Here is a 4,943-nt window from a genome sequence, read left to right on the forward strand (position 1 = left end):
GCAGATGATACCGTGCCGTTCAACCATATCCGCTGCGTGTACCAATTTACCTCTTCTCCTTGATGCATGTTAACCTCCCTCGATCTCTCGCTTTCGCTGGTTCGAGTTTGATTCATCCGTTGACCAGGCACCCCTATCTTCCCAGCACGATGTTTTCCGCTGAGACAGCGAGATTAAAAAAGCAGAAAATGTGCATTCTTAGTGCTGAAGCATGATGTGTTTCTTCTCTGAAACCCGAAGAAAATTCCTCGTCTCAACCGGTTGGCGATGAATTTGTCTCCAGGCAGAAAAGTCCGTATAGGCGTATATATATCCAGCACCACCCCTTAGTTTTCCATCTTCACAGGTCGCTCGCTGTTATATTCAGAGATCGCTTGGGGACTTGGATCGTTTGACCTATCCACAGGGCATTTCGATAACCTCTCCCATGGTAAATTCAGAAGCAACCCGCTCTTCTTTCCTAGTTCTTTCATTCACGCTGCTTTCCCATGGTAAATGTAGCTCAGAGTTTTGTGATATCTGCAGGCTCACTACAAAGATGATATCAAGTATGAAGAGGTTTGTCCTGTGAAAGTTGGTCTGAAATTTCGTTCATATTTGTGTTTGCTAACGCATAGATGCAAACTTCAACTTTGGGCAGGGCTTCACCCTGAATTCACGAGGCAGCAGGCTCTTCACCTGCAAATGGACGCCCAAGAAACAACAGCGCAAGGCTCTGATCTTCATCTGCCATGGTACATGTCCATTCTCCACAATTTCCATTCTGCAGTTCGTCAAGCTTGTATGTAACAAAGAAGTAAAGAAAATTCATTATTGTTTCGCTGTCAAAACTTGTAGGTTATGGAGGAGAGTGCAGCATATCGATGGCAGGTACTACTACTTCTACTCTTCAGCGTTGCAATTGTGTCTATCGATTCAGAGCGATTTCACCATCCAACATCCACGAAGTGGTACTAACACACTCCACGCATGTTCAGACACCGCCGCGCGACTGGTGCACGCCGGCTACGCCGTCCACGGGATAGACCAAGAGGGCCACGGCAAGTCCTCCGGCTCCAAGGGCTACATATCGAGCTTCGGCGACATCGTCAAGGACTGCTCCGACTACTTCAAGAGCGTCTGCGGTAAGAACAGAACAGAAGAACAGAGCTTCATTTACAGCCCCATTATGTATGCAGATTACAGCGCAATTGCTCTATTTTTTTCTATCTTTTTAACTGAATGTCTGAAGGGGTTTCGATTTGGCAATAACCTCAGAGAAGCCGGAGAACAAGACGAAGAAGAGGTTCCTCTACGGCTTCTCCATGGGAGGCACCGTGGCGCTTCAGGTCCACAGGAAGGACTCCATGTACTGGGACGGCGCCGTCTTGCTCGCTCCCATGGTCAAGGTCCGCTTCTTGACTTGATCGACATGCCATGCTAGTATTGTAACCTGTCAAATTGTCCTAGAATTCCCAGAATGTAACTTGATCTATCGCCTGATGGCTCGGTTATGTCCTCTGAAGATCGCTGAACTTTTTCTTTGTTCTGAGGTGGCATTCAGCTTGGTGATGGCATGCGGCCTCATCCGGTGGTGGTGAGCGCTCTCAAGATGATCTGCGCCGTCGTGCCTAGCTGGAGGGTCATCCCTGCTCCAGATCAGCTCGACAAAGTCTGCAAAGATCCCCAGTTCAAGAAAGAGGTAATAAAACTATCGACACGGAGAACCATTGACCTGACGTTGAGATATGTGCAAGACTTCATAGTTTTTTCAACGTTAGGAAGAAACACTACAGTTTCCTCGATATAAAACTATCGACAAGGAAAACATTTTTTTTTTTGCGGGTGACAAGGAAAACAATTGATCTAACGTTGAGATACGTGTAAGATTTCATTTTTTTAAATTCTGGTAACAAACATTACATTTTTGCGCTAGATGAACAAACTATTACAATGTGGTGAACTTTTTCCTAGATCTGTATAAACATATTTTTTTCGTAAAATCGACCGGATTTTTTTAAACATGTAGAAAGACAATTTTATAACCCGATGAACATATCATGTAGATTTATAATGACATATTCTCATAGTAAGCTCTCTGGTCTGCTACATGTTAGAACGAAGAAAACATACCAACATTCTAATAGAATGTGTAAATGCTTTGTGCTCGTTATATTTATAATAATTTTCTTTTTTCACAATGTGAGAAACTTGTTGCAAATATAGTCCATAGAGATCTCCGGGGTTTCCTCTCCTTGCAGTGCTTCAGTGCAATCTATGAAAATGCTAAAAAATGGTATCAAAGGTGTCGGAAAAGAAATCAACAACCTTGATACTAGAATGTTGTGATTTGAACATACATGGTTGATACAATATTATTCATGGTTCAATCACTTTGCAGGATTTTAAAATCTTCGGAATAGGAAAAGTAAATATTTGAGATGTCATCTCCACTTTAATCCGTAGGCATTTTCTATCAGGTCTTACATAATGCTAAGAATCCTTAGGAATTAGGTCAATGTTGGCACAACCCCTAGGAATCTAGTGCCTCTATTCTTGTGAAACGAATGCTAGCATACGCGCAAATCCCCTTCAAACCAAATGAGTCCTCATTGTCTGGGTTTCCCTTTTTGTTTCTCAACTCGTGGATTGAATTTTAAACTAAAATTTTGTGGTGTGATAGAGGCATCTGATACTAAAGGTGAGATTTGATTTTTCAACAATTTGTTGTAGTAGTTTTATTTAAGTAGCACAGAAGCACCTTAAGAGGAGGAAGCATCAGATATGTTCTCACTCGTTGAAATCTTTCACAGATTCGTTCCAACCCATACATGTACAAGGGAAACCTCGCGCTGCAGACAGGCCACGAACTCCTCGCGGTCAGCTTAGACATTGAGAAGAACATGCACGAGGTACATACTCCTTGCAAGGTGTTTTTTATACTTAGGCCTTCTTTCGTTCGTAGGAGTTTTATAGGAATTCTATAGGATAGGATTTGCAAAGGAAAAATTCCTTTGAAGCCCTTTGGTTCGTAGGAATGGATTCCTATTCCTATGTAGGATAGGAATCAATCCTTTACATCTTGGAGGAAAAAAATATTAGCCTAGACTCAATACAAAAATTCCTATCCTATGCACCAAATGACATCTCTTTCTCTATAGGAATTGAGATGCATGTCATCTTAGGAAGTGAGATGACATGCATAGGATAGGAAACTTGATGTCATTTGGTGCATATGGTAGAATTTTTTTCATTGAATCTAGTCTAATGGTTTTTTTCTCTCTAAAATGTGAAGGACTGATTTCTATCCTATATAGGAATAGAAATCCATTCCTATAAACCAAAGGGCTTCAAAGAATTTTTTTTCCTTTGCAAATCCTATCCTATAGAGTTCCTACAAAATTCCTACAAACCAAAAAAGGCCTTACATTAAGTTATAGAGGGAGTAGAAGGCAATAATACCATTGACAGATCATTATCTTAGTCTCAGCATTGTGTTCGTCCAATTCTGTGCGCCACTTAATTATTAATATAATTATGTAGGTCACTTTGCCGTTCTTGGTGCTGCAAGGGGAGGACGACGTGGTGGCCGATCCTGAGGGGAGCAGGCTGCTACACGAGCGGGCATCGAGCAGGGACAAGACCTTGAAGCTGTACCCCGGGATGTGGCACGTTCTCATGGCTGAGCCGCCGGCCGACGTGGAGCGGATCTTCACAGATGTGATTTCGTGGCTCGAGGAGAGGGCGGCGAGCACCGTCAAGTGAAAAAATGTGTAGTGTAGGTGACTGCATTGCAGAATGCAGAGATATTCTTTTTCTTCAAAAATTTATTGCCTTATAATGTCAACCACTATGTGTATCATTCACAATTTGCATGACTAGGATGTATAAAGCCAACAACAACACACAGAAAAAAAGACTACCGAAAGACATGTTAAAACAAACAACAACATAAGCAACAACAATCAAATAGAAATCATCGCCATTGACACCCGAACCATGAGAGAGGTATTTCAAAATCGATGTATCCAAAAAGGAAACAATGGGTGAGCGTTATCGTCCCCATATCCAAGGATTTTAAGCCCCAGTCCAAATAATGCCGTCCGTGAATAAATAACGTGGAACATGAGCATTACCAGGCACAACCCATGCAAGCCAGACCTAGAGTGCCTTCATTTTCTGCAAAAAAAAAAAAAATCATGGTTGCAATCTAGACCGTCGTGGCTTAACACTCGTACAACCCTGACATGGGCATCGTCAAGCAATCGAACATCCCCATGTATGCGAACAGCGGACCAAAGCACACCTACCAATATCAACAAGGTCACCAATAGTGACATGAGCCCACTCAAGGAACCATCCAACAGCCCCAAGTGTTGACTCATCACTAGTAGTCAGTCGCCTTAGGGTATTGGCCAGATATGACATGTCATTGGATTGCAGGCATTAAGCGGTCGGTGTCACCAAGAGCCCACATGGGGCCAACTTGCGGCCCCATGCCATCTATAGTGAAGGAAATCGACAACTGTTGAAACACGAAACCGATCAACCATGTGCGACGCTCGTGTTGTTCAACCATTGTCACACGCCTCATGTTCGTTACCAACGTGCATCCAGGCAACGGAATTGGCAAGGAGAACACGTAAAGCCCCGAGCACCCACCCTCACCATGTCTCACGTTACGTTGTCCCACCTTTACCGCCAACCTCGTGTCTGCGCGAAACGTGCCATGCTCGCCACCGCAGCACCGCCACTAGATCCAAACTGTTGGTGCCCGACCGAGCCAACCCCACACCGCTACGACGAGTACCTAAGGTCGACATTGTGCAGGGGTGCCACCAACAACGCCGCCATGCACCTTGTTGAAGGCAATGCGACTCTCGATATATTGATCGGGTGCACGGTGCACGTATATATGGGTACAAGGGCAGCCCTCAGCCTCATCTATACAAGGAAACTAGAGG

General features: G+C 43.8%; 1 pseudogene; it reads left to right on the plus strand.

Annotated features, from left to right (window-relative positions):
• The first annotated feature begins 267 nt into the window (after nt 1-267).
• Nucleotides 268-3,866, plus strand: LOC123065892 (caffeoylshikimate esterase-like; annotated as a pseudogene).
• The last annotated feature ends 1,077 nt before the right edge of the window (nt 3,867-4,943 follow it).

This window comes from Triticum aestivum, chromosome 3B, assembly GCF_018294505.1.
Source record: "Triticum aestivum cultivar Chinese Spring chromosome 3B, IWGSC CS RefSeq v2.1, whole genome shotgun sequence".
Classification (NCBI taxonomy): Eukaryota; Viridiplantae; Streptophyta; class Magnoliopsida; order Poales; family Poaceae; genus Triticum; species Triticum aestivum.